The 21827-nt window shown below is 37.4% G+C and overlaps 1 pseudogene; it reads right to left on the reverse strand.

The window, feature by feature from the left end:
• Positions 1-20545: 20545 nt before the first annotated feature.
• On the reverse strand, positions 20546-21417 carry LOC117038655 (peroxiredoxin-6-like; annotated as a pseudogene).
• Between the last annotated feature and the right edge of the window lie 410 nt (positions 21418-21827).

The raw sequence follows: 21827 nt of genomic DNA on the forward strand, positions 1-21827 counted from the left end.
AACTAACCCTGCTGACAACTTCATCTTGAACTTTTCTAGAACCATGAAGAAATAAATTTCTGTGGTTTACTCTACGCAGTCTGTGGTACTCTGTTACAGCAGCCCTAGCAACCAAATACATACAGCTAACCATCTTTTTAGTGCTTTGTGTATAGAGCATAAGTATCTTATAAATACAGGTTTGGAAGTACAGTTCTTTGTGAAGTGTTTGTAAACGAAGATGCTTTTCATTCAGTTTCATTTCAGTGTCTTTCAAAGTATGTCCATCCACATTGACTTGCTTCAGAGTTGAGTCATAAGGTACCATTGTTTCTTTAATTTGGGTGTCAACTGTAGTTGGACATCTTCATTCAACACTTCGGTTAGCCTCCAGATGTTGAGGATACAGTGGTGAATACCACAAAGTCCCTCTTCTTGGCAACACTTGCATTCAATGGTGGAAATAGTCAATGAATGCAAGTGGTTCATTTCTTATCCTTACAAGAGTAGATTTTCTACCTTAATGGCTTCAAGATAATAGTCAACTATTTTATAATTGGATTCTATTGTTACTTTATGTATTTTTAAAGTTGAGAGCTTTGTCAAGACCCACATATCTTGAACTGCTACATTTTAATGACATTTAACAGCGCATAGTATATCATATACAGCAGCTCAACAAATGCTTGATAAATTGTTAAAATTTCTCCTTAAATTTCCTGTGGTAAAAAGTGTTAGGTAATGCCACACACTGAATTTTCTACAATGTTAGCCATAATAAGTGCCACAGTTTTCCTTTACCACATTGAGTTAGTACTTAATTTGTGCATTAATTACCATCTACATTAATTTCTACCTCATTTTTATATTTATTTTATAATATAATAGAACATAGAATTGATTTTAAAAATTTTGTTTTGAAAATTATTTCAGACTTTGTTGTTAGCCTGCCTTCCATACAGTAAAAGCACCACTACCTAAATACAGTTTGATAACATATTGTTGAAATGGAAATCTCCTGATGATATGGCAAATATTTAGGAAACTGTCTTCTGAATTGTTGTGAAAATATAAATCTCATAGATTTATAAAGCAACTTACCTGTTCTTAAGAGAAAAAATGTCCACTCAAGTAGCTGACATTGTTTTTATATCTGTTAGTTTCAACACCTTTTGGGCTTGTGGGTTTTGTTTTTTTGTTGTTTGTTTGTTTGTTTGTTGCCTCTGTCTATAGATTTCTTGTAGTTTTCATTTGTTTCTGATTTTTTTCTTTTGCTTTGTATTTGTTTGTTTTGGAGGGGAGTAAGGAAGGAGTTCCATCTGTGTTACATCAATTCCTATCTGATGAGCAGACATAACAAAATGTTCTGCTTTGTTTCCTGCATTAATATTTATCATAATGGTTCTGATGTGGATTTGAAGATGATGCAATTTATAGATTTCCAAAGAGAGACAATGAAGAGTAAATAGTCATTGCTTTACAACTGTTTTAATGCTGGGGATTTTTGAGGATGATACAGATACTCACTGAAAATTCAACAGATGACCTTAAAGCGCACTAACATTTCAACTGACATTTTCCTACATGATTTATACTTTGTCCAGTGGTCAGACAGTGAATCAGTCAAACTGACTTATCCTGATTCATGAAAAGGTGAAAAGGTGTGTTCTCTGTGACTCAGTGCCTTCCCTGGGGTGATTTTGGAAACAATTTTCAAAGACTGATTCTAACTATTTAGGCTGACTCTGAATTTCAAAGCTCTGAAAACAAAGAAATCAAATCTACAAAATAATAAATAATATTTGGTTATTATATTTGTATAACAAGACTCTTTCAAGACTGGATGGTATTTTTAAAATCCATTACCTGTTTCTTTCCAACAATTATGTGAATTTTTTATTTATTGTGAGAACTGGTCGAAAGGTATTTTTCCTTCATACTTTGGATATAGGCTGGGGAATTATGCACATTTTTGAGAATCAGGAGATATTTAGAATTCCAAGAAGATTACTTTTAAAAAAATGAAAAAAAAAAAAAACGGGTCCAGAAAAATTTGACATGGAAAACAAAGCAACAGCCTAAACCAAGGAGGAAGGTCCAAGATGGTGGGTTAGGCAAATATTATGGCTACTGCCTCCCAGGATCACACCAAAATTACAAATAAATTACAGAACAATCACCCTCGAGAATCATCTGAAGACTAGCTGAACAGAATCCCTATAACTAAGGATATAAAGAAGAGGCCACTTTGAGACAGGTAGGAGGGACAGAGAAGTGAAACGGGCTGACCCCAAATCCACAGAAAGTGGTTCAACAATGGGAGGGACACCTCAGTGGTTGAGGACCCTCTGGAAGAGGGAGGTGTCCAGACCCACACCGGGCTCCCCAGCCCAGGGGTCCTGCACTGGGAAGAGGAGGTCCCACAACATCTAGCAATCAAAATCAGTGAGGATTCTTTCTGTCTGCTGGTGAGATGGAAGGCGGCTGGAAACCCAGACACCCTCTTAAAGGGCCCGCACACAGACCCACTTGCTTGCAAACACTCACCTGGTCTCTGGTGGAGGAGAAGCAACTCAAGAGGCACCAGAGACATACCGATAAAGACTGAGTTGTATGTGACTTCAAGGTGATGGTTGAAGGGACAGGAGCCATTGTCCCTGTGTGGAGCTTATCTCACATGTTGCCTACAGGAGGGTGTCATCATTTCTATGTTGAACCTTCCCCCAAAGGGCCAAATCTGAGACCACATTGGCCTAGTAAAATTCACACATGCACACCACTTTGGGGACACCCTGAGTCCATGCAACAGCTCTCTGTGGGCCTGTGGCGTGCAGTGGCTGACCATGGTGTCTCAAGGTATTTTTGCGAAGTAATCACAGTCTCAGCACTGGTGCAAGGACTTAAATTGCATTAACTTTGTAAAATCCCCTGCCCACACCCTGTAACTCCCTGGAACCCCACCGAGTTCAGCTAATGCTTCATTGCCAGTGACACTCGCAGCTCCTGGGCAGGCTGCCCTGCCCCACAAGCTGCAGAAGACTTTTACAGCAACAGATGACCCACAGCTGCCTGGAGAACTTTGAGGGGTGGGCAGTGAACCACAACCTGAGTTGCAGCTTCTCTTGGGTGGCTGTCAGGGATCTGCGGGCCCAAGGTGAGTGGTGGCTGGTTATGATGCTCTCAGGGCATTTTGAGAAGTGGTCACAGGCCAGCTCAGGAACTGAATCAGCATTAACCTTGTGAAAACAACTTGCCATGACTCCTGACAACTTAGGACCCCGACCTGCTCAGCTAGTGCTGCAGGAGGCACTGTCAACAGTAGATCAACCAGCCTGGCCCACACACTTTAGGAGACTCTTTCAATGGCAGAGCCCTATGGGCAGCTGTCAGGTGGCAACAGGTCTAGGGGACCCTGGGCCTTTTACTAAGTTGCCTCAGGCACAATACTGGTGGCATGCAGCCTCAGTTCACAATGAGGCCACACCCATATGCTTCCAGATATAGCACAGGAAGCAATCAACCACCTTTGTAGCTCCTACCAGGTAGCCCTGAGTTGGTCAGAGACAAGGTTTAAACTGGCCTGCATGGGAGCACTTCCCAAGAGACACCAGACAACACATCCAGAGGCCAGTCTCAGACCACACCAGAGCACTACCTGGTTAGCCTCACAGGGTACACTCAAAGGGAGGTCTCAAAAGACACAGGAGCCCACTGGGGTGAATCCCCTCTGAGGGATCTGCCACCACACAGCAGCACACACAGTAGGTGTAGCCAATCCTCATAGTCAGTCAGCCTGAGAGTCAATTTCACCCACTGCTGTGCAAAAAGTAACCAAGGCTCAACTACAACAGGTGAACACACACAACACACACAAGGGACACTCCTGGAACACATGCACAGGAGATCAGGGAGACTGCATCATTGGACCACACAGGACACATACTATATAAGGCCACTCGGCAAAGACTGAGAGACATGGGAAATCTACCTAATACAAAGAAGCAAACACAAAGGGGAAGCCATAAAGAGGAAACAAAGAAATATGACCCAAATAAAAGAACAGGAGAAACCTCCACAAGTAGAACTAAATGAAATGGAGGCAACCAACCTACGAGAGACAGAGTATAAGCCACTGGTTATAAGAATGCATAAGGAACTTAGTGAGTGTGCAAAAAAAGAGATAAGAAGCATAAAGAAGGACATAGAAACCATAAAAAAGGACCAGTCAGAACTAAAAAATACAATAACTGAAATGAGGAACATACTAGAAGGAATCAACAGCACATTAGATAAAGCAGAGGATCAAATCAATGATTTAGAAGACAAGGTAGCAGAAAACATTAAATTGGAACAACAAAAAGAAAAAAGAATTTTAAAAAAGAGAAAAATGATAGAATTAAGCATCTTTGGAAGTTATGTCATAAAAATGGCAGCATGAGGTGAGCCTCTTGAAACCTCCCCTGGAATTTACAACAAATTAAACAACTATAACTCCACAAAGGACTCCCTGAATACAAGACAGGCAAGACTAAGAAGCACACTACTGAAATCACCTCAAGTTGGGCAAACTGAGTGAGAAGGGGAGGAAGGAATGGAGAAGTGCATAGACGGGCCGCGCTGGCGCAGGACGCAGACTTACTTCGGTGCTCCGAGCTCACTGCATTCCAGAACTAACGCAGCTGCGGGAGAGAGAAGAACTCGGACTGCTAGGGCTCCACATCTGGTCCACAGGGCTGAGGGGACAGCACATAATACAGCTGAACCCAATGCACAGACCTCGGAGCAAAAACTGAAGGAAGAAGGCTGAAAATGCTTGTTTAAGCCCTCACTGATGAGCAGAGAAGACAAGCCTTAGGCACTGAGACTAGCCGCCCGCTTCATACCCTCCCAGAGCTCGCCCTGCTCCCACCTGCCCAGGGCTAGAAACGGAACAGCAGCACTGTCTGATCAAAAGAACAGAATATTTGCAGTTCTGAGAACAGTTGTCCAGGGACACAGACTCACAGCCCAACTAGTTCTGGCAAAAGGGAGGGAGCTGTGGAAGCAGGACTGGCTGTGGTGGTCACCACCATTGCTATGGGCCACCTCTCGCAATGCACTCTGCCCCTATCCCCACCTGTCCGGGTGGATCCTGACAGGAGTAAACTGAGCTGCTGAAAGACATGGGCTCAGAATCTGATGCAGGAAGATCTTTGGAACTTCAGAAGTTCTCCACATCCCCCACGGAGGCAATGACGTATGACCCAGGCGAACTGTTAACAGAGGAGAAGCCCACCTTCCAGGGAATCCCTCCATTGTGTGAGAAGCTGGAATAGTGCAGAGAAAACATAACACTACAGTGTGAGAGAATAAAAGGCTGCAGTCAGAGAGAAAATAAAACATTCTACCAACACCTGCTGGAAAACAAAAGAAAGACCTCTTTCTATCAACCTGTTGCAGAGGCCACTCCTGTAGATGTCTACGAAGAGAAATAATAAATCAGTAATTGCCATGAATAACCAAGGTAACAGGACACCTCAGAAAGAAAGTGAAGTCTCCAGAAAATGAACTTAAAGATATGGAAATATGTGACTTAAATGACAGAGAATCCAAGATTGCAGTTCTGAAAAAACTCAATGAGATGCAACAAAATACAGTCAGTTTAATGAACTCAGAAACACAATCAAAGAACAAAAAGAACATTTTACCAATGAGATTGAAATTTCCAAAAAGAACCAAACAGAATTTCTGGTGATTAAGAACTCAGTAATAGAAATGAAGAATAAAATAGCCAACTTTGGTAGTAGAGTTGACGAGATGGAGGAAAGAATCAGTGACATCGAAGATAGAAATCTGAAAATGACACAGATGGAAGAAGGAGACTTGAGAATTAAAAGAAATGAAAGAACTCTACAAGAACTTTCTGACTCCATCCGAAAGAACAATATAAGAATAATGAGTATACCAGAAGGACAAGAAAGAGAGAAGAGAATAGAGAGCATATTCAAACAAAGAGTCAATGAGAACTTCCCAAATTTGTGGAAATAACTGGATCCTCAAATCCAAGAAGCAAATAGAATACCTAATTACCTCAACCTCAACAGGTCTTCTCCAAAGCACATTGTATTGAAGCTGACTAAAATTAATGACAAAGAAAGAATCCTCAAGGCAGCCAGGAAAACAAGATGGTAACCTAAGGAGGAAAGCCCATTAGAATATCATCAGATTTTTCAGCAGAAACTCTATAAGCCAGAAGGGAGTGGAACCAAATATTCAAACTATTGAAAGAGAGAAATTATGAGCCAAGAATAATATACCCAACAAAGATATCCTTTAGATATGAAGGAGGAATTAAGACCTTTCCAGACATACAGAAGCTGAGAGAATTTTCTAACACACGACCTGCACTACAAGAAATATTGAAGGAAGCTATTTAACCACCATCAATAGGGATAGTGGGTGGCAAACAAAACATAAAACGGGGGAGAGTAAAGGACTGAATCGGAATATGAGAATGGAAAAAGCAAGCATGCTGAAGAAAATGGAATACTCTAAACATGAAACTTTCTTTTACATAAACTTAATGGTAATCCCTCAAAAAAAAAAAAAAAAATCCAGAACTGAAATATATAACATGCCAAAAGAAGAAACAGGGAAAAATCATAGAATACCACCACACAGAAATAATAGACAAAAACAAAAAGGCAAAGAAACAATGGAGACACAGTCTTACCAGAAAACTAAAGATAGGATGATAGGAAATCATCACATATCAATAATCACCCTAAATGTAAATGGACTGAACTCACCAATAAAAATGCACAGAGTAGCAGACTGGATCAAAAAACTAAACCCAACCATATGTTGCCTCCAAGAGACACATCTCAGCTACAAGGACAAATACAGACTCAAAGTGAAAGAGTGGAAACTGACACTCCAAACAAATGGTATCCAGGGAAAATCAGGTGTAGTCATACTGATATCAAATGAAACAGACTTCAGGATAGAAAAGATAACAAGACACAAACATTTATATTTCATAAGGGTAAAGGGGACGATATAACAAGAAGACAAGACAGTCATCAATATTTATGCCACCAATCAGCGAGCACCGAAATATACCAAGCCACTACTAACAGAACTAAATGGAGAAATTGATCAAAACACAATTATAAGAGGAGATCTAAACACATCGTTGACAGCTATGGATAGATCATCCAAACAGAAAATATATAAAGAAATAGCAGTCCTAAATGACACATTAGATGAAATGGATATAATTGATATTTATAGAGCACTTCATCCTAAAACATCAGACTATGCTTTTTTTTCTAGTGTACATAGAACGTTCTCAAGGGTAGACCATATATTGGGACATAAAACTAACCTTGGCAAATTTAAGAATATTGAAATCATACCAAGCATATTCTCTGATCACAAGGCCTTGAAATTGGATAGCAACTACAAAAAGAAAACAGGAAAAACCACAAATATGTGGACATTAAAAAACATACTTTTAAAGACCAACAAGGTCAAAGAAGAAATAAGAGAAGAGATCAAGATACATGGAAACAAATGAGAATGAAAATACATCCTACCAAAATTTGGCGGATGCAGCAAAGGCAGTTTTAAGAGGGAGATTTATATCATTACAGGCCTATCTCAAGAAATAAGAAAAATCCCAAATAAATAACCTCATGTTAAAACTTGAAGAACTAGAAAAAGAAGAACAAATGAAACCCAAGGTCAGCAGAAACAGGAAATAATAAAACTCAGCGCAGAACTAAATGAAATAGAGAACAAAAAGACAACAGAAAAAATTAATGTGACAAAGATCTGGTTCTTTGGAAAGATTAATAAAATTGACAAACCCTTGGCTAGATTCACTAAGATAAAAAGAGAAAAGACACTAAAAACAAGATCAGAAACGAAAGAGGGGAAGTTACCACGGATGCTACAGAAATATAAAGGATCACCCAAAAATACTATGAAGGACTATATGCCACCAAATTCAATAACCTAGAAGAAATGGACAAGTTCTTAGAAACATATAGCCTTCCTAGACTGAACCATGAAGAACTGGAAAATCTAAACAGACCGATCACCAGTAAGGAAATTGAATCACTCATCTGAAACCTCCCCCAAGTAAAAGTCCGGGAACAGATGTCCTCACTAGTGAATTCTACCAAAATTTCAAAGAGGATCTAATACCCATCCTGCTCAAACGCTTCCAAAAAATTGAAGAAAAGACAGTACTCCCTAACTCATTTTATGAGGCCAACATTACCCTGATACCAAAACCTGGTAAGGATAACACATATAAAGAAAACTACAGACTAATATTTCTGATGAATACAGATGCAAAAATCCTAAACAAAATTCTAGCAAATCAAATGCAACAATACATTAAAAAGATTATTCATCACAACCAAGTCGGGTTCATCCCAGGGACACAAGGATGGTTCAACATACACAAATCCATTAATGTGATACATCACATAAACAAAATAAAGAACAAAAATCATATGATTATATCAATTGATGCAGAAAAAGCATTTGACAAGACACAACGTCCATTTATGGTTAAAACACTTAATAAAATAGGTATAGAAGGAAAATACCTTAACATAATAAAGGCCATATATAACAAATCTTCAGCTAACCTCATAATTAACGGTGAAAAACTGAAGCCCTTAGCTCTACATTCAGGAACACTACAGAGCTGTCCCCTATCACCTCTGCTTTTCAACATAATGTTGGAAGTCCTCGCCAGAGCAATCAGGCAAGACAAAGCAATAAAAGGAATCCAAATTGGGAATGAAGAACTTAAATTGTCACTCTTTGCAGATGACAGAGTTTGCTATATATAGAAAACCCTGAAGACTCCACCAAAAAGCAATTAGAAACAACAAACGAATACAGGAAATTTGCCGGCTACAAAATCAACATACAAAAGTCCATTGCATTCCTATATATTAACAATGAAACTTCAGAAAAAGAAATAAAATAAAACAAATTCCTTTTGCAATTCCAATAGAAAAAATAAAATGCATTGGAATAAACTTAACCAAGGATGTGAAGGACCTATATGCTGAAAACTATAAGACATTTTTCAAAGAGATTGAAGAAGACACAAAGAAATGGAAGGACATTCTGTGCTCATGGATTAGAAGAATCAACACAGTTAAAATTGTCATATTACCCAAAGCAATATACAGATTTAATGCAATCCCCATCAAAATCCGAATGGCATTTTTAAAAGAAATAGAACCAAAAAATCATCAGATTTGTATGGAACCACGAAAGTCCCCGAGTAACCAAAGACTCCTAAGAGAAAAGAACAATGCTGGAGGTATCACACTCCCTGACTGCAGCTTGTACTACAGGGCAACAATAATCAAAACAGCATGGTATTGGTAGAAAAACAGACACACAGACCAATGGAATAAAATTGAGAACCCAGAAATAAAGCCACATAAATATGGACAGATAATTTTTGACAAAGAAGTAAAAAACATACAATGGAGAAAAGACAGCCTCTTCCATAAATGATGCTGGCAGAATTGGAAAGCCAAGTGCAAAAGAATGAAACTGGACTGCTATCTGTCACCATGTACCAAAATCAATTCAAAATGGATCAAAGACTTAAGCATAAGACCTGAAACAATAAACTACATAGAAGAAAACAAAGGTACTAAACTGAGGGACCTTGGGTTCAAAGAGCATTTTATGAATTTGACTCCAAAGGCAAGGAAAGTAAAAGCTAAAATAAATGAATGGGAATATATCAAACTTAGAAGCTTCTGCACAGCAAAAGAAACCATTGACAAAATAAAGAGGCAACCAACTGCATGGGAGAAGATTCTTGCAAACAGCGTCTCCTATTGAGTCTAATATACAAAATACACAAGGACCTTATACCACTCAACAACAACAACAAAAACAAACAACCCAATTGAAAAATGGTCAGAGGTCCTGAAGAGACATTTTTCCAAAGAGGACATACAAATGGCAAATAGACATATGAAAAAATGCTCAACATCACTAATCATCAGAGAAATGCAAATAAAAACCACAATGAGATATCACCTCACACCAGTCAGAATGGCTATCATCAACAAGACAAATAATAAAAAATGTTGGAGAGGCTGTGGAGAAAAAGGAATCCTCATAGACTTTTGTTGGGAATGCAGATTGGTGCAACTGTTATGGAAGGCAGTGTGGAGGTGCCTCAAAATTTACGAATAGAATTACCAAAATTTGCGAGTAGAATGATCCAGCAACCCCTCTCCTGGGTATCTACCCAAGAAATCTGAAAATATTTATCCATAAAGATACGTGTGCTCCAATGTTCATTGCAGCTTTATTTACGGTAGCCAAGACTTGTAAACAACCACAATGTCCTTCGATAGATGAATGGATAAAGAAGTTGTGGTATATATATATACAATGGAATACTATTTAGCACTAAGAAAAGATTAAATAGGATCATTTGTGACAACATGGATGGATCTTGAGGTTATAATGCTAAGCGAAAGAAGTCAGACAGAAAAAGTATAGAATCATATGATTTCACTGATATGTGGTATATTAACTGAAAACAACAAAAGAACAAGACAAACAAATGAAGGAACAAAAACTCATAGATATAGACAATAGTTTAGTGGTTACCAAAGAGTAAGGGGGGAGGGGAGCTCTAGAAGAGGGTAAATGGGGTCTAATACATGGTGATGGAAAGAGAACTGACTCTGGGTGGTGAACACACAATGTGAGATATAGATAATATATTACAGAATTGTACATCTGAAATCTCTGTAACTTTACTAACAATTGTCGCCCCAATAAACTTTAAAAAAAAAGAAAAGAAAAAAAACGAAGATAGTTTAAGGGACCTTTTGGAAAACATCAAGTGTAACAACATTCACATCATAGGAGTACCAGAAAGAGAAGAGGGGGAGCAAGAAATTGAGAACCTATTTGAAGAAATAATGACTGAGAGCTTCCTTAACTTGGCAAAGGAAATAGATATACAAGTCCAGGAAGTACAGAAATCCCAAACAGGATAAACCCAAATAGTCTTACACAAAGTCACATTATAATTAAAATGGCAAAGGTTAAAGACAAAGAGAGAATCTTAAAAGCAGCAAGAGAAAGATAACTACTTACTTACAAGGGAGCTCCCATAAGACTATCAGCTTATTTCTCAACAGAAACTTTGCAGGCCTGAAGGGAGTGGCAGGAAATATTCAAAGTGATGAAAAAAAAAAAAAAAAAAGGACCTATGACCAAGACTACTTTACCCAGCAAAGCAATATTTAAAATTGAAGGAGAGATGAAGAGCTTCCCAGACAAGAAAAAGTTAAAGGAATTGATTACCACCAAGCCAGTATTACAAGAAATGTTAGAAGGACTTCTTAAAGGCAAAAACAAACAAGATAAAAAATATGAATAATAAAATGGCAATAATCTAAGTATCTATCAATAATCACTTTAAATGTACATGAATTAAATGCTCCATTCAAAAGATATAGGGTAGCTGAATCAATAAGAAACCCCATGCATTTGCTGTCTACAAGAGACCTACTTCAGAAAGATTTACATAGACTGAACGTAAAGGGATGGAAAAAGATATTTCATGAAAATGAAAATGAGAGAAAAGCTAGGGTAATAATATTTATATTGGACAAAATAGACTTTAAAACGAAGACTATAATGAGAGACAAAAAAGGACATTACATAATAATAAAGGGATCAATCCAACAAGAGGACATAACTCTAGTAAATATTTATGCACCCAACATAGGAGCACCTAAATATATAAACCAAATATTGACTGACATAAAGGCAGAGATCAACAGCAACACAATCATAGTAGTGGACCTTAACACCCCACTAAAACAATGAACAGATCTTACAGACAGAAAACACGGAAACAGTGACCTTAAATAACACACCAGACCATATAGATTGAATTGATATTTTTAGAAAATTTCACCCCAAAACAGCAGAATATGCATTCAAGTGCACATGGAACATTTTCCAAGATAGACCACATGTTAGGCCACAAAACAAGTGTCAAAAAATTTACAAAAATTGAAATCATATCAAGCATTTTCTCTGACCATAATGGTGTGAAACCAGAAATCAATTACAAGAAAGAAACTGAAAAATACACAAACACATGGAGACTACATAAAATGCTACTATAATGAATGAGTCAACCATAAGATCAAGGAAGAAATCAACAGACATCTTGAGACAAACAAAAATGAAAACACAACTAGTAAAAAATCTATGGGACACAGCAAAAGCAGTCCTGAGAGAGAAATTCATAGCAATGAAGGGCTACCTAAAAAACAAGAAAAATCTCAAATCAACAGTCTATCTTTACACCTAAGTGAACACCTAAAAAGAACAGCAAACAAAGACTAAAGTGAGTACAAGGAAGGAAATAATAAAGATCAGAGTGGAAATAAATGAAATAGTGACAGAAAAAAAAAATATGAAAGATCAATGAAACCAAGAGCTGTTTTTTTTTTTTTTAAAGACAAACAAAATTGACAAACCTTTAACCAGACTCATCAAGAAAAAAAAGAGAGAGGACCCAAATAAAATCAGAAATGAAAGAGAGAAGTGACAATGGATACCACAGAAATACAAAAAAAAAAAAAAGAAGAAGAAGAAGAAGAAGAAAGTACTACAAGCAATTATATGACAATAAATTGGACAATCAGGAAGAAATAGATAAATTCCTAGAACAATACACTCTTCCAAGGCTGAATCAAGAAGATACAGAAAATCTGAACAGACTGATTACCACAAACAAAATTGAATCAGTAATCAACAAGCTCCCAACAAAAACACATACTAAACCAAATGGCTTCACAGGTAAATTTGACCAAATATTTTTTTTAAAAATTAACTCTTATTCTTCTCAAGCTATTGCAAAAAATTGAACAGGAGGGAAGGCTCCCAAACTCGTTTTAAGAGGCCACCATTGCCCTGATTTCAAAACCAGACAAAGACATTATTAAAAAAGAAAATTATAGGTCAATATGCCTAATGAACATAGATGTAAACATCTTCAACAAAATAGTAGCAATCCGAATTCAGCAATACATTAAAAAGATCATACACCATGATCAAGTGGGATTCATTCCTGGTTCAATAGGCACAAACGAATCAATGTGATACACCACAAAAACAAATGAATAATAAAAATCATATGGTCATATAATTAGATGCAGGAAAAGCATTTGAAAACATCCAGCATCTTTTTATGATAAAAACTCTTAGCAAAGTGGGAATAATGGGAACATATTTCAACATAATGAAGGCCATATATAACAATCCCAGAGCTGATATTATACTCAATGGGCAAAAGCTAAAAACATTCTCCTTAAGATCGGGAACAACACAAGGATGTCAACTTTCACCACTTTTATTCAACATAGTCTTGGAAGTCCTAGCAACAGCAATTAGACAAGAAAAAGAAATCCAAATTGGCATCCAAATTGGAAAGGCAGAAGTAAAATTGTCATTATTTGCAGATGACATGATACTATATAGAGAGAACCCCAAAGATTCCACCAAAAACCTATTAAAACTGATACATGAATTTTGTAAAGTAGCAGGATGCAAAATTAATAATCAGAAACTGGTTTGCATTTTTATATACCAATAACAAACTGTCAGAAAAAGAAATTAAGAAAACGATCTCATTTACAATTGTATCAAAAAAAAAATACCTAGGAATAAATTTTACCAAGTATAAAAGACCTATACTCAGAACATTATAAGACATTGGGGAGAGAAATTAAAGAAGATACACATAAATGGAAACATATACCTTGCTCATGGATAGGAAGAATTCATATAGTTAAAATGTCATACTACCCAAAGCAATCTATAGATTCAATGCAATCCCTATCAAAATACCAACAGCATTTTTCAAAGAACTAAGACAAATAATCTTAAAATTTATATGGAATCATAAAAGACCCCAAATAGCTTCTGCCATCCTGAGAAAGAAGACTAAAGCTGGAGGTATCATGATACCTGACATCAAACTACACTACAAGGCCATAGTAATCAAAAGAGCATGATATTGGCATAAAAACAGACACGTAGATCAATGGAACAGAATAGAAAGACCAGAAATAAATCCATGCCTATGTGATCATGTAATCTATGACAAAGGAAGCAAGAATTTACAATGAGGTAAAGACAGTCTTTTCAAAAAGTGGTGCTGGGAAAGCTAGATATATGCATGCAAAAAAATGAAATTGGACCACTTACTCACACCATACACAAGAATAAACTCAAAATGTATTAAAGACTTAAATGTAAGACCCAAAACCATAAAACTCCTAGAAGAAAATATAAGAAGTAAACTCTGACACATTACCCTTAGTAATATTTTAACTGATATATCTCCTCAGGCAAGGGAAACAAAAGAAAATATAAACCAATGGGACTGTATCAAACTAAAAAGTTTTTTCACAGCAAAGGAAATCATCAACAAAACAAAAAGACATCCTATTAAATGGGAGAAGATATTTGCCAATGATACATCTGATAAGGGTTTAATATACAAAATTTATAAAAAACTCAACACCAAAAACCCAAACAATCCAATTGAAAAATGGGCAGAGGACTTGAATAGACATTCCTCTATTCAGGAGGAGATACCCATGGCCAATAGACATATGAAAAAAATGCTCAACATCACTAAACATCAGAAAGATGCAAATAAATACCACAATGAGATACCATCTCACACCTGTCAGAATGTCCATCATCAATAAATTAACAAACAACAAGTTTTGGTGAGGATGTGGAGGAAAGGGAACACTTGTGCACTGTTGGTTGTTGGTGGGATTGCAAATTGGTGCAACCACTATGGAAAACAGTATGGAGGCTCCTCAAGAAATTAACAATAGAACTGCCTCTGACCCAGCAATTCCACTCCTTGGTAGTTATCCAAAGAAATCCAAAACACTAAATCGAAAAAAAAATATATGCACCCCTGTTTACTGAAGCACAATTCACAATAGCCAAGATATGGAAACAGCTGAAATGCTCATCAATAGATGATTGGATAAAGAAATTGTGGTCCATTTATACAATGGAGTATTACTCTGCCATAAAAAAGGAATGAAATCTTAGCATTTGCAACAAAATGGGTGGACCTAGAGGATATTATGCTAAGTGAAGTAAATCAGACCAAGAAGGAGAAATACCATATGATCTCACTTATATGTGCAATCAAAAGAACAAAATAAACAAATAAAACAGAACAGAAACATACTCATAGATTCAGAGAACAAACTAATGGTTGTCAGAGGGGAGGGGGGTTGGGGGGATAGGTGAGGAAGGTGAAGGGATTAGGAAGTAGAAATTGGTAGTCAGAAAATAGTCACAGGGATGTGAAATACAGTATGGGGAATATAGTCAATAATTTTGTAAAACTATGTATAGTGTCAGATAGGTACTATACTTACTGGGGGATCACTTCATAAATTATATAAATGCCTAAACACTGTGCTGTACACCTGAAACTAATATAAAATAATATTGAATATCAAATACACACACACACACACACACACACACACACACACAGAGGGTGCCAAAAAAATGTATACACATTTTTAGAAAGGAGAAAACTGTATTAATATTACGCTGATGGTAACCACTTTGAGCACCTCTTGTAACTGCAGAAGTCAAATGTGACTTGTATTCATCTTCTGTTATCAGTATATATTGAGTATTACAATTTTAATACAGTTTCCTTTCTTAAAATGTATATATATATGTATACATATATATACATATATATATAATAGCTATGTACGGTGTCAGATGGGTAGTAGACTTGTTTGGGTTATCACTTTGTGAAGCGTGTTAATGTCCAATCTTTATGTTGTTTTGTACACCTGAAACTAATAATAATAATAAAAAAAAAAACACAGGAAACAAAGCAATTGATCCCCAGGAAGAGGCATAGAGCACTAGGGAGATGACAACCTAAAAAGATTTAACTGTAAAGAACAGTTTTTATTTTTACTTTTATAAGAAGAATTGAATCTAGACAGTAGTTATAAATAACAAGGTCATTTACTTAGGTGAGGGGAGCCAATTTGTTTTCTCCAAATAAGCACATACATGCAGCTGCTCTTGCCAATGCCAAAGCTTTCGGCAGAGAGTGCCAAGAGAAGACATAGGCTACCTTAGCCAATAAAAATCCTCAGAGTTGGAAGTTCCACAGATCTTGCAGTAATGGAAAATGTATTTGCTGTCTTGAAGAGTATATAGGTTTAGTCATAAAAGCTGATTATTCAAGACCGTGTTGATGGCAAGAAGACTACATGCAATGATTGTCAAAGACCAACGAAAAGCAAAGAAAGAACTGAGTGTTCTATTAACCTCTGCTAATGTCAAAGCAAAATCAGTAGTGAAAAGAAAAGGTAAAGTTGAAAAAGAAAGAAATAAGTTCTAATTCTATGAACAACACCTAACAGAAGTGCTAAAAGCCTAAAAGAAAAGAAAAAAAAAATCAATCCTTTCCCCACATCAACCGTGTGAGCTTAAGACTGAAAAGTAAAGCAATATATAGCACTTGTTTGCTAGAATGTGTTATGGCACAGTTCATTGCCATAAAAATATAGCAGCAATCTACTTCCTCTTTGAAATGAAATAAGGATCAGTAAGCAGGCTTCATCACATCAAGGGATTTCAGTAGACATATATGTGGATTGTGATGCCTACAGAGTATTAGCTTTTCAGAGTTTAACTGATTATAGCCATTTAATTGGGCAGCCTGAGCCTGTTTGGGTTTGAAACACATTGCAGATTCAGTCCATTTCTCACATTTTCTAGGGACCTTCCATTTCATTATATATATGTATAATTTAAGAAATATATTAATGATGTTTCAAATGGTAATGAATTTTGATTGTAATTAATCACTGTCATGCAGGGACTCTGGTCCCGCTCCGCACATAAGAACGCAGGATATGGTGAAGCCAAAAAGGAACACCAATGGTGTCATAGATAGAGGAGTCATACCACTGTATTCTCGCTGGCAGCTGGGTTGGAGATACAAAAGCAAACATTCGCCAGTACTCCAACAAGGAGTCTTCCTGCACCCTAGTCTCGCTGGCGGCCCGGCAAGACACGCGAAGTGGGATCGATCTGCAACCTGCCATCTGTTTCTCTGCCTGCCAACCAACCAACCAACCAATGCAGCCATGGCAGTTACATCAGTGGCTGATTGGCTAACTGGTTACAGCTGATGGCCAACTAGTCACAGCTGATGGCCATCTACTACCCGAGCCAGCACCTTTCCACGTGAGGCCGAGAGCCTGGAAACTGCTCTCTGGGGCTCTGTCCCCACAATCACTCTAGCAATAAGTGAGACTTGTAACTTAGTGTCCTGGTGATAAAAGGCGAACTTGTGTTTACAATAGAATTACCACAACAATGCTTTATGAAAGAGAAAAAGCCAATGGCCTTTTCACTCTGCAGCAGGTTCATAATTTCACAGTGTACAGTATATTTCTGGTTGTTGATACAAACCTTTACTGGACAGTTCCTTTGAGCTATGGGAAACTTGGGTTAGAGAAGGGATTGAAGTGAGAGATAGCAATTGAATCTCCAAATAGTGACACATTCTAGAAGTTACTGTAGAAACTTCAGAGAGATGTCACCATTGACCATGAAACTGATACTTATCTGATTACCATTTCATAGAAATTACAGTCCTGGTTATATTACATGTGAAATCATACTTTTTATTTGGCATGGGAAAAGTACTGCTATTAAAAGACGACATGTTTCTGAAAACCCTAATTATTTGAGGACATCAATTACCTACCTATACAAGCTATTAATATGCTATTCCATTATTCCATTTTCATCTTCAGGTCCCAAACAAACAAACAAAATACAAGTTTGGAATAATTTTTTCTCAGTTTAGGAATATGAAAGCTAAAAGTGGAAAACATTAGTTTTAATAATAATTGAAGTTAATAATAATAATCTTCAGTCTTGGGAATCATGAAAGCCAAGATTTTTCAATTTTCAAAGCTACTACCTATTGTCTTGACCTGGTCCATATAGAAAATGGTGGATTTGATGATCAACGGAGAGAAGATCCATAGCAGCCAAAGAATAAAACATAAGCCCAAGGAAAAAAAAATCAAGAACAGAATAACAACAATGTAAGTTGGCAAAACGAAGGTTAATTTTTATACTAAAGTTGTATGCTCTATATATGTCACGAGTTCTAAATTGCAAGAGCATAATCTTCAACTATCAATAACTGAGGCCTTGGTAATGCATGTTGAATCATCCATCAAATATTCTCTTCTTTTTCTCTCCTTATAGCCTATTATGGACTCTGGAGACAGACTGCCTGGGTTTAAGTCCCTGCTCCACCATTTATTGGCTGTGTGATCCTGGACAAGTCACCTAATCTCTCTGTGCCTCGATTTCTGAAATATGGGGATACAAGTTTCGTTCTGAGTATTTGTTTATGAGTTAAGATGTATAAAACACTTAGAATAGTGCCTGACCTATAGCAAGTAATGATATGTACCATATTTGTGTTATTATTAAAACACATCCACTAGTAACACATCCATTAACAGGTAGATAGTAGAAGAAAAATAAGAATATATTAAAATATAGATTTATATTCATTCATTTCACATTGACTGAGGTCCTAGTATGTGCTAAACATGATATTATTTGTTAAAGATGCATAGATAACACAGGGTCTCTAATTATGGGCAACTATGAAACAGTGTGATGAGTGTTGCATAATAATGGCACCTAATCCAAGGTAGTGAATCAGTGAATGCTGCATTCCCTGAATACTCATTCAGGGAATTGTAAATAGTTCAGTATGGCTGGATTACAAGGTGTAAGGAGAAAGTGTTGAGATACGAGACTTAAAATGTAAGTAGGGACTTTGAATGCCATACTAAAAGAAGTAGATTTCATCCTAAGAGCAATAGGAAGATACAAAAGGATTTAAAAAAAATTTTTAATGTCATGATTTAATTTTTAAGATAAAACTGTCAGGAGAGTGGAGGATGGATTGAAGGTAAAGTGTAGGGGAGCAAAATTAAAATCAGGCTGGAAATGAGGTCATTTCCATAATGTGAGCATAAAATGATAAAGATCTAAATTAAACAATGGTCATAGGGATAGAAAGGGAAAAACAGATTCAAGAGATGTTTAGGAGACATCATTTACAGGATTTGGAAGTCAGCTTGGATTGGTGGACAGCATGAGTGAAAAGCATTAATGATGACATCAAGAAATCTACCTCAGAGAAATGAAATAGAAAATATAGGAAGAGGAGTAAATTCTGGAGAGGGATTTGTGAATTCAGTTTAGGTCATGTAAGTTTCAGTTACCTCTTAGGTTGTACGAGTTTAAGTTACCTGTTAGACATCCACATAGTAGATAGCTTTATATATGAGTCTGAATGTCAGGAAAGAGCTGGCAGCATGTGATGATAGCTGAAGATAAGTTCATGTGTGGGTTTAGCCAGGAAGAGAGAGAATGGTTACTTGGGAACAGCAATACTTAATGGATACATTTAAAAACAGGAAATCTGGGAAGAGAGTGAGGAGGAATATACAGAGAGGTAAAAGGAAACACCCCTGGTTTCTCTTAACTTTGTTAAGAGAAGAAAGGAAATAGAAAATTTTATAAAAGGTAGAGGTGGCAAATGATGCATCGATGTCAAGTAAGATAAATTCACTTCACAAGCATTTACTGAGTGCAGACGATCTATGAGATCCTGTTGTAGGGATATAGAGGACAGAAAGAATCCTTTTGATTTAGTATCAGTGAGGTCACAGATGACCTGCACTAGAGCAGATTCTGGGCTTGATGAGGACAGCATCCCCATGGTTACAAATGGCAGTGACTTCAGGAAAGGATGGTACTGACACAGTGGATATAAAGGATGTCAGATGGACACATGTCTTATTAGGGAGACCACTTCAGGGACGGTGTAGGTGCCTGACCACTGCAGTGTACACCTGAAGCTGAAGCTGAATAATATTGAATGTCAACTATAATTAAATATATATATATATATATATATATGGTCATGGGATGTGGAGTACAGCATAGGGAATAGAGTCAATGGAACTGTAATAGTTATATACGATGTCAGAGGGGTAGTAGTTTGGGGAGGGGTTATCACTTTGTGAGGGGTGCAAATGTCTGACTATTATTAATACATTGTTTTGCACACCTGAAACTAATAAATAAAAATAAATAAATGAAAACATAATAGAGCAATTCTGGAACCTTCATGGACTAAGCTAGTATGGAAGCCTTCCTACTACAAACACCTGATAAGACTTGATAAAAGATAACCAAAGTTTTAAATACATGTTTAAATATCTATGCTCCCAAGGAACAAAGGGAAGTCCCTATATGCCCAAGGAAATTGAAAGGTTGATTGGTAAGTACACAAACCAATACTTTGGCAGCCATGTAGCATGGGCTGAGATGGGCATGGGACGAAGTAGCGAGCAGAATCAAAAAGAGCCCACGCCAGCTAGGGGCTTCGTTTTTGTTTGTTTTGTTTTAAGTGCCATATTCGCTTAATAAGCCAGTAGTTGAGCAACCTAAAGACCTTGGCTGTGATCACACCGGGATATTTTTGTGGAATTGCTGTAGGAAACGTGATTGGCATCTGGTATCCTTTGGCTGGCTCACTGTGCTCATGAGCAGCTCCAGCATCAACTCCTCCGGGAGACCTAGGCTGGGGCGAGTAACGCAGGTATTTCTTCCCAGGTGGGAGCTCTTTGGTGAAGACTCCTTTAGGGAAAATTTTCTTGGCTTCCTCTTCAGGGATGGTGGGAAGGACCATCACGCTATCTCCATTCTTCCACTAACCGGGGTAGCGACCCTCTTTTCTGCTGTCAGCTGGAGAGAGAACACGACTCTGAGAATCTCATCCAAGTTCCTGCTGGTGGTAGCTGGGCAGAGGATAGACAGCTTCAGTTTCTTGTCAGGACCAAAAATAAACACTACTCCTGCCGTCACAGGCATGTCCTTTTCATCTTTCTCTGCTGGCTCCAGCATGCCCAGAGGGTGGCGAGGTCCCAATGCTGATCATCAATGATAGGAAAAGGTAACTTTTCTGTGGGTTTCTCGCCATTGTAAGCATTGATATCCTTCCTCCAGGCAAGACGGTCTTCAATGCTGTCTACTAAAAGGGCAATCAGCTTAACGTTCCTCTTGGAAAATTCTGGTGCCAGCTTTGCAGCTCTGCAAAGCTCTGATACACACTGGGGTCAAGTCCCAAGGGTGGGAGAAGAGAATGCCCCTTGAGTCTCTCAGATAGTTGTGGACACGGATGTGGCCAACAGTAGCATTAACTTCAAAGTAGAGAGCCTTGTCCCCAAGAAGGAGACATGGTGGCATGGTGGCAACGGTGACACAGGAGGATGAGGAAGGCTGGTTCTGACCAAGTAGATGATACAGCGAAGTGGGGCCTGGAGGGAGGCTTTGGTTTTAAATGCCCACAAAAAGGACTGGAAACAAGCCCTTGGGCCCACTCAGGGTGGAGGCAACAGAATTGAGATGGGTGTGATTCCGGAAGAAATTAATCAGAATGGACTATTAAAGAAACTGAAAATGCTATTGAAATATCTACTCTTCCACATATAAATGCAATCCTAATCATTAACAAAAATAATGACATGATTTTAAGTTTTTTTTCTCCAAACATCAAAGATCACTATAATATACAAATTCTTGAGGAGTTTAAAAATGAGTTCAATCTCTCCAACTCAGTTTTTAGAACTACTGTAACCAAGGTATATACAAGAAAT

Source organism: Rhinolophus ferrumequinum, chromosome X (genome assembly GCF_004115265.2).
Source record: "Rhinolophus ferrumequinum isolate MPI-CBG mRhiFer1 chromosome X, mRhiFer1_v1.p, whole genome shotgun sequence".
NCBI lineage: Eukaryota > Metazoa > Chordata > Mammalia > Chiroptera > Rhinolophidae > Rhinolophus > Rhinolophus ferrumequinum.